The sequence below is a fragment of the Papio anubis genome, chromosome X, assembly GCF_008728515.1.
Source record: "Papio anubis isolate 15944 chromosome X, Panubis1.0, whole genome shotgun sequence".
Lineage (NCBI taxonomy): Eukaryota > Metazoa > Chordata > Mammalia > Primates > Cercopithecidae > Papio > Papio anubis.
Window position 1 is genome coordinate 34,915,338 of NC_044996.1, and position 9,314 is coordinate 34,924,651.

The following is a 9,314-nucleotide window of genomic DNA, read 5'->3' on the forward strand; positions in this document are numbered from 1 at the left end:
CAATCTTAAATTATGATTAAAATTATCAAGTGAATTCCTCTCAGCAGTTGAAAACTGTTGTGTGAAACTTGTCTGTCCAGAGAAGTAATACTCTATAAATATTATTAAATAACTTAGATACAGTCTTTTTAAGTATTAAATTGTATGTCAAACACTTAATGTATGTAAAGCAGTCAATGGTATGTCATGCAGTTAATTGTACATCAAGCAGTTGAGAGTAAAAGTAAGGCATATTTTCCAACAAACATCAATAATTTCTTATTTTGCAAATTTCTTATCTTTGAACTTGGAAAAGTTCGAGAGTTTTTGATTCTATAAGCTTTACTTGTATCTTCTTCCACTACATAAATGCATTGTTTGACAATTATAAAATACAAATGTTTTCTAAATACTTTTGAGAATTTGATTTAAAAATTGATTGACACAATATATTATTTGTATTAAAAAGTAACTTGACCCAAATACTTTTATGTTTGCTTAGGATTATTTTTTATATCTAAAAGTTGAAGATTTTTTGTCACAACTGTAAACAAACTTACCCTAAATGTCCTAAAACCCATTCTTGAGTTCTCTATTTGCATATCGATCATGCCCTGAAAATCTGAAGGTTAATCCAAACTGGTTTTAAAATATTCAAGAAAAAAACTTTTAATACCAGTCTTTTAAATTTCATGACAATTTTGGTGAGGAATAATGATATATACTATAAATACATACATCAACAAAACTTTTAAAGTTCCTTTCTATAAAATATAAAATACTCAATATCTAAATCCAAGTCAGGCAGGGCAGATCAGTGTTTAACATTGGATGTTTTGTGTTTCATGTTATTATTACAGTGTTCAAAATGCAAGTATAACATTTGTTCAGGCATGGTGACTCACACCTGTAATCCCAGCACTTTGGGAGGCTGAGGCAGGAGGATTTCTTGAGGCCACAGGTTTGAAACCATCCTGGGCAACATAGTAAGACCCTATCTCTATAGAAAAAAATGCAAGTATAAGATTTAATATTTGTCAACATGCTTTTACAAAGTAAATCTGAAATTACTAAACTTTCTCCATATGGTCTCATACTTTTTCAAATCACTGTGAGGAACTACTTGTATGTTAAAAATTCCCTTAAACTCTCCCCTCCCCCAAAAAAGCACAAATGGCCAAGCTGTTTTCCAGAGTGGCTGTATCATTTGACATCCCCACCAGCAATGTATGAATGATCCAATTCCTCCAAATCCTCACCAGCATTTGTGTTGTCACTACTTTTTTTTTTTCATTTTAACCTTTCTGATAGGTATCTCATTGTGGTTTTATTTGTTATTTCCCTAATGGCTAGCAATATTGAACTCATTTTCATATACTAATTTGCCATCTGTATATGTGTATATGTTCATGTCATTTGGTCGTCTTCTAATTGGATTGTTTTTCTACTGTTAAGTTTGAGAATTCTTTATATATTCTAGATACTAGTCCTTTATTGGCTATTTTCTCCTAGTCTTTTCATCCTCTTAACAGGGTCTTTCACAGAGAAAAAGATTTTATTTTGATAAAGTCCAACTTATCAATTTTTCCTTTCATGGATTGTGCTTTTGGTGTCACATCCAAGAACTTTTGCCTACACCTGGATCCTGAAAATTTTCTCCTATGTTTTTTTCTAAAAGTCTTCTAGTTTTACATGTTGTATTTAAATCCATCATCCATTTTGCGTTATTTTATCTTTTTTGGCCTATTGATGCCCATTTGTTCCAACACCGTTTGTTGAAAAGGCCATCTTTTCTACATTGAATTTCTTTTGCACCTTTGTCAACAATCGATTGGGCATATTTGTGTGGGTCTAGTTCTGGCTTCTCTATTTTGTTCATTAATCAAAGTGTCCACTCCCCTGCTAATACCACATTGTATTGATTACTGTAGCTATGTAGTGAGTCCTGAAATCAGATAGAATGATTCCTCCCAGTTTGTCCTTTATTGAAATTGTTTTGTCTATTCTAGTTCCTCTGGCTCTTCATATACATTTTGAATAAGCTCAATGGGATTCTGCATTAAATGTATACATAATTTGGGGGAGAATTTACATCTTTAACTATGCTGAATCTTCCAATCCATGAACACCTGTATTTCTCTCCATTTATTGAGCTCTTTGATTTCTTTCATCAGCATTTTTGTAGTTTTCAGCAAGGAAGTTCTGTACATGTTTTGTTAGCTTTGTTTTAGTATTTTCAGTTTTTGCAAGATTGTAAAGAGTATTGTATTTTTAATTTTTGTATCCATGCATTCATTGCCAATATACAGAAATATAATTGATTTTTCTCTGTTGATCTTATATTCTGTGGCCTTGCTGAACTCTCTTATTAGTTCTAGGAGAATTTTTGCAGTTTGCTTGGGAATTTTTATGTAGATAGTCACGCTATTTGCAAATGGGCACAGCTTTATTTCTTCCTTATACATCGGTCTGCATTCTCATGTGGCTTCCATTGACACCATGGTATGGGGAGACCTTATTACTGCTGAGCTGAAGTAAAATTCCTCATTTTCCACCAGGACTCCTCAGGTGGGAGGTATGAGGTGAGAAGTGAGAGGTAGGAGCACCTCTTATATAGCTTGATGAGGGTGGAAGTCTAGGCACCCCTCTAGGCCTCTGCTGGCATGGGTGGGGTTAAAGCCACAGTTCTTCTGTTGTGTTTGGCTGGAATAGGGCAAGTAGAGCAGTTTTTTTTTCAAATTGTGTTATAGTCTCCCCCTTTTCTTGTCTTTTGGCAAGAGAGAGAGAGAGAGAGAGAAAGAGAGAAAGCGGGCTTTTCATAGGGCTTGTTTTATTTATTTATTTATTTGGATGGCATCGCTTGTCCTTTCTCAGTTGTTGGCTTCTTTAGCCCAAAGTCTGAGATATATGAGGCACAAAGAAAACCCAGGGACCCCGTGGTGATGAGGAGGAAGACCTCTGCCAGTCCTCTGAGGAGCAGGCTCAAGAGCCTGAGCACCCGCATCTGCCACAGCCACCCACATGCCTGTTGCAGAACACCATCAACGAGCAGGGCTCTCCCAATGCCTGGAGCAGCAGCTCCCCCAGCTAGAGCAGGCCCTGCCAGCACCCAAGAACTTGGCAAAGCAACCAGAGTAGGGGAGAACCACAAAAGAAGCATAAAATGACTTTCACAGAAAGCGGTCCAGCCACTTGGTTCCTTCTTTTTTTTTCCAAGATGGGGTTTCACTCTTGTTGCCCAGGCTGGAGTGCAATAGTGCGATCTCGGTTCACTGCAACCTCTGCCTCCTGGGTTCAAGCAAGTCTCCTGTCTCAGCTTCCCGAGTAGCTGGGATTACAGGCGCCCACCACTATACCTGGCTAATTTTTGGTATTTTTAAGTAGAGACTGGATTTCACCATGTTGGCCAGGCTGGTCTCAAAGGTTCGGGTTTTTTTTTTTTGTTGTTTTTCTTTTTGTTTGTTTTCCCCTTCTCTCCTGCATTTTCCTCCATCTCCAGGTACAGTTCGGGATGTGAATGCCTCTCCCCCTACAAAGGCACAGTGTTGTGGAGGGCTGAGAAGTTGGTTCTGTGACTTATTCCTCATAACTCATCAGCATCCCCTTTTTTCTGCCTTTAAAGTCCTATCTCACCTATCTGTTTGGGTCAGAGAGACGTTTTCAAAGCCCCAAAGGAAAGAGGCTGGGACTGTGCCCTGAGATGATTCTTGGTGATGGAGTGGATTTGTGCTCTGAGTTTAGTTTAAGAGAATGTTGTTGTGTCTCAGTCCAGGAGAGGCAGCTTATCTTGGCCCTAGGTGAAGAAGGAAGCCCACAGAGGCCCGGGGTTTGTCACCTGTGGCTGACAGTGTCTGCAGAGCCAGCATCGAGCTAATCCTGTGTGTGGGAGGATGAGAGCTGCTGGGCAGTTGTATAAGTTGATAGGGGCTTGTTGATCTGTGAAATTCAGCGTGACCAGATCGATATGCACCCCGTGCATCCCTGAGGGGCCCCTTCCCAGCAGGCTCTGGCTGGCTGCGGGCTGGTTCTGGTGTGAAAGATTATACAGCCTTTTCTTTGTTTTTTTTTTTTTTTTTTCTTTTAAAAACAAACAACAGCTGAAAACAAGACCTTCACCAGTGAGCAAGTAATGACACTTGTGGCTCTTTCCCAGAGAGCCTGGCTGCAGTTGAGCTGGAAGGAGATGTCTTGTGTGAACGCTGGGGTGGAGGCTGTCTTGGAACCTCTAGTGAGCAGGAGGCCCTGAACCGCGGCGGTGGATAGAGGTGCAGCTTTCTGCGTCTCTGCCTTTTGATCTGTGTCCACAGGTGAGCAGCATCAGCCTGCATCCCCAGCACACGCTCTGTGGGCCTTCATGTCTCACTGTTCCGTATGAAGAAACAGACAGCAGACTGAGGAAGCGATGGCCCCTGAGAAAAGGCCCCTATAGACTGGCTGTCACACAGTATTTTGTCTTTGATTCTGAATAAATATATTTTGAGGGCTTTTTGTTGTTGTTGTTGGGGGGTAGTGGTTGTTTGTTTTAAGCTGACCACTTGGAAGAAATACCTTGGTTGTCTGTGGTTTTCATGCCTTGTCCCTGCCTCTGCCCGCACCCCTTTTGAGTGGGGTGACTCACTTTTCTGTATAGAGACTCAATGACCCAGGTAGGAGGTGAACGCAGCCGTCAGGAAGGCCCATAGGATCCTTGTACCTGTTGCTTGGCTTCAGTTCACCAACTGATCTTTGATAGGAAACTCTGAATAGAGGCAGCAAACAGCTGAAACAAACATTCCCCACCCGGCCCTGTTCATATGAAGAGTCTGGTTCTTCCCCCTACTCTTGAATGATGATGATATTCAGACAAAGCATTGACGTTATGGAAGAAAGAAAGAAAAAAAAAATATATATATATATACACACACACACACATATACACCCAGCAGACAATCCAATCCAACGCTGTGAGGTAAATGAGTGTCTGCATTTGGATTCCACAAAACCAAAATCCATGTTGAACAAAGTGAAGTCTGCATGCAGTGAGATTTTGGGTGAGCTGTGTGTATCTGTCTGTTGTGCGTGAGCCCGAGCCCTGTTTTCCTGTGGAGCTACTTTGAGTGGCATTCTCCCCATGTGAACCATATGCCTGGAGCACAGATAGCCCTCTCTAGGTAACTGATCTTACACATTTACTGTTTACGGAACAAATGTCTGACTGTGTACTTGGGTGTATTCCACAGCATTGTCAACTGCAGGCTCCTGTGTTTGCCAGAGATACTGTGCTCGAAGTAGAGGATTTTCTTTCTTTCTTCCATAACGCCAATGCTTTCTCTGAATATCATCATCATTCAAGAGTGGGGAGAAGAACCAGACTCTTCATATGAACCAGGTGGGGAATGTTCGTTTCAGCTGTTTGCTGCCTCCATTCAGTTTCCTATAAAAATTCAGCTGGTGACCTGAAGCTGAGCAACAGGCACAAGGATCCCGTGGGCCTTCCTGACAGCTGCCTTCACCTCCTACCTGGGCCATTGAGTCTCTACACAGAAAAGTGAGTCACCCCACTCAAAAAGGGTGGGGGCGGAGGCAGGGACAAGGCATGAAAATCACAGATAATCAAGGTAGTTCTTCTAAGTGGTCAGTTTAAAACACAACCACCACCACCACCACAACCCACAAAAAAATATTTATTCAGAATCACTGCGATTTGCATGCTGCTACGTGGTCACATGGAGACCTGTGTTCTGTTCCCTGTAAATGGAAACATGCTCTGAGCCTGTCTGCCTCCTTTGCCTGCTCCTAGTCCTCGGTACCAGCCCCCGGGGGTATCCACAACCTTTTGGACAGGAGAAAGTGGAATTTCAGACAAGAGTTTGATTGGATCTTCAATGACAGGCTTGGACTAGCTGTGGCCCAGATGTGGGCCCTGCCCAGAATTGCCAGGAGGAGGCTTTGCGGGCACTGGAGGTACCGCAGGGCTTGCCTCCCCCTGCTGAGTCCAATGGGTGCAAGAAAGCTGGCATGTGGCCAGAGATGGCCGGAGTGTGCCACAGCCCTCAAATGCCTTTCCTTCCACCTGTTTTAAAGAATCCCAAATAACTCATTGAAGTTTTACCAAAATGAATCCTTTTTCAGTTAACTGATCAAATGGATGAACTCTGACCCTCTTGAATGTCTTTCCCCAGTTAGAGTGGTCGAGTGTTAACTGTGGGATCACTGCAGCGTCCTACCCTAAATGCATGAGAACAAAATTGAAACCTAGGGAGCTGAGCTTGATTCCCAATCACAGTCTAGCCCCCACTACAGGAGGCTACCCTGCTCAGAGGCAGATTTAATAGGGAATTGAAGGAATCGTTAGGGGGCCAGGGAGATGTGATAGAGACTGGTTTTCCAGGTGAATGAGATGGAAGGGGTTGGTGGAAGGTTTATGTCACCCTTTGTCCTTTATTGTGAATATGTGTGTTTTAAGCAATGAGATTAGGCTGTTCAGACTTTTCTGGGTAGTCTCGGTGACACATTTCCTATGCTGAGATTGTTTTGAAGACAGAGTGACTCTAACCACTGTGAGAAACCCGAATAAAAATCCACCCCCCCACTACCCCCAAAAAAGAAAACCCAGGGAATTCATCACTATTGTTACTTGTGTCCTAAGGACTCTAGTCTGCCTTCTTCTCTCCACCTTTGTTTTTGTTGTTGTCGTTTTTGTTTGTTTGTGTTTTGAGACAGGGCCTCGAAATATCACCCAGGCTGGAGTGCAATGGTGCAATCACAGCTCACTGCAGCCTTGGCCTCCCTGGCTTAAGCTATCCTCCCATTTCAGCCTCCTGAGTAACTGGGACTACAGGCACGTGCCACCACACCTGGATAATTATTATTATTTTTGTGTGTGTGTGGAGACAGGGTCTCCCTTTGTTGCTCAGGCTGGTCTGGAACTCCTGGGCTCAAGGGATCCTCCTGCCATGGCCTCCCAAAATGCTAGGATTACAGGTGTGACCCCACATGTCTGGCACCTGTTTCCACCTTTGAATCTTCTTCTTTTTTCTTTCTCTTTTAAAAAGTATATAATGTACGTAATGTATATACAGTCTAGCATTCTTATTTGTATTTAGTGGGAGGAATGGGGAAAAGTAGTACATTTATTCCGTCTTCCCAGAAGTAGAAGACTCCACAGGAAGGTTTTGTTTGGGAAAGGAAGCAGGAGGGAGAGGAAGAGATCTGGAGTGTAGATTTTATAACCCTGCCTACGTATGGCACCAGGTACCAACACTGGTTCAGGTTAAAGTTGCCCCACGTGGTCCTGGCTGCCTGAGGTAAGAGACTTTGGGAGAGATGCATAAAGGGACAGGAGAGAGGCCCCAAAACATGACCCAGACTCTGGTTACCCAATTGGATCATGCAGAGATTCCAGGAGGCTTGGGCAGGCCAGACAGCAGCCCTGGCCAGGATTCCTGAGTGAATAGGCCAGGCTCCCAGCAGCCTCTAGGTGGCACCTGGCATCAAGAAATTCTGATGTGGGCCTTCCAAGGAGCCCAGTTGGCTGTGGCCACAGCTGGTTGATGTCAATTGTGAGCTCAGCTGATTCAATCAGTTCTTATTCTTGTAAGCCCACAGGGCTCCACAGTGAGACTGAGCTCCTACCTCAGAATGCAGTGACTATCCTGGACATGGCTGCTCAGAAAGTGAGAGATTCCCCCAATGCTTTCTTGGGTAACTAGTGGGCAAGAAGAAACAGTTTTTTATTTCACTTCTTATGAAGGTTTGTTTAAGAAAAATTCTGGTTCTTTGAAAATGAACTCATCAAGCATCAGGAGATTTTTGAGCGCTGGCTGTCATTCATTCATCAGATATTACTGTGTACCAGGCATAATTCTCGGAAATCTTTCCCTTTTCAGTAAATAACATTTAGCACAGGTTTGCTGATTGGGGTGATATTTCAAGCCTCAGAGTCAGGGTTCTGAATGACTGTCTATTCTAGGGATTTTCAACCGGGCCTGTATCTCAGAATCACCTAGAGGAGAAGGGCACTTGTTGAAAATGCAGCTTCTTGGACCTTTCTGGGCTTTCTGTCTCTGTTTTGTTTTTGGTTTTTTTTTGTTTTTGTTTTTTTTTAATAGCAAGGTCTCACTCTGTCACTCTGTTGTCCTGGCTGGAGCCCACCCTGGGCTCAAGGGATCCTCCCACCTCAGTCTACCAAGTAGAAGGGACTACAAGCATGCACCACCATGCCCGGTTAATTTTGTTCATATTTTTTAGAGACAAGTTCTCACTTTGTTGCCCAGGCTGGTCTCATACGCTTGGGATCAAGTGATCCTTCCGCCTCGGCCTCCCAAAGTGCTAAGATTACAGGCGTGAGTGACTGCACCTGGCCCTGTCTGTCCTTCTGCACTTGAATGGACCAAGCGTATTTTTATCACAGCAGGATCTCTGCACTTGCTCGTTCTTCTGATATAATGCCTTTTCCATGGCTGACTCCTTCTATCCATTCAGGCCTCAGCAGAATGTCACCTCCTCAAAGACGCCTGTCCTGATCACCCTATCTAAAACCGTAACCCCACCCTAGTCTCTCCATATCACCTCCATGTTTTATCTACTTCATAGCACTCATAGATGCCTGCTATTACCTTCTTTCTTTCTTGCCTGTTTTGTTCACTAAATTGTAAGCTTCTTGGGGACAGGGACTCTTTCTTCTTCAGTGTTGGATCCCTGGTGCCTACCATGGTGCCTGGCATATAGCAGGTGTTTTCTGGATATTAGCTGATGCTCCAATTGAATGACTGAAAGTGAGTTTGAGACTCTTTTTGTTAAGCAAGCACTCCAGATGATTTTGGTGCCCACTCAAATTTGACAACAAATGACCAAGTGCCAGAGATAGAGAAATAGAGACTGGGCTGAATGTGATGTGCTGAAAATGTTCCCCACTTCAATTTGTTTTCCACTCTCTTGTGATATCACAAGAGATAGTTCATTTTCCTATAGAGGGTTGAGGCAAGCCAGGAGAAAATTGCTGGTTATTTGAAATCACTGGTCAAGAAGGTTCTAGTTCATTGAGGTTCAGGTCCAGCTCCAAGGGAATTAAAATATTTTTGTATTCCAGTCTGACAGTTTATTACAGCACATCTATGACTTTTCAATCCATTCCTGACTTACACTCATAACAAAAACTGGTGCGATTTCCCTGTGTGCACAGCAGTTAGCAGTAGAGATTTGGCAATCAGAGTGAACCCAATCTAAAATTGTTTTAAAAATTTGTCACAACAGGCTAGGTGTGGTGGCTCACTCCTGTAATCCCAGCATTTTGGGAGGCTGAGGGGGGTGGATTATTTGAGGTCAGGAGTTTAAGACCAGCTTGGGTCACATGG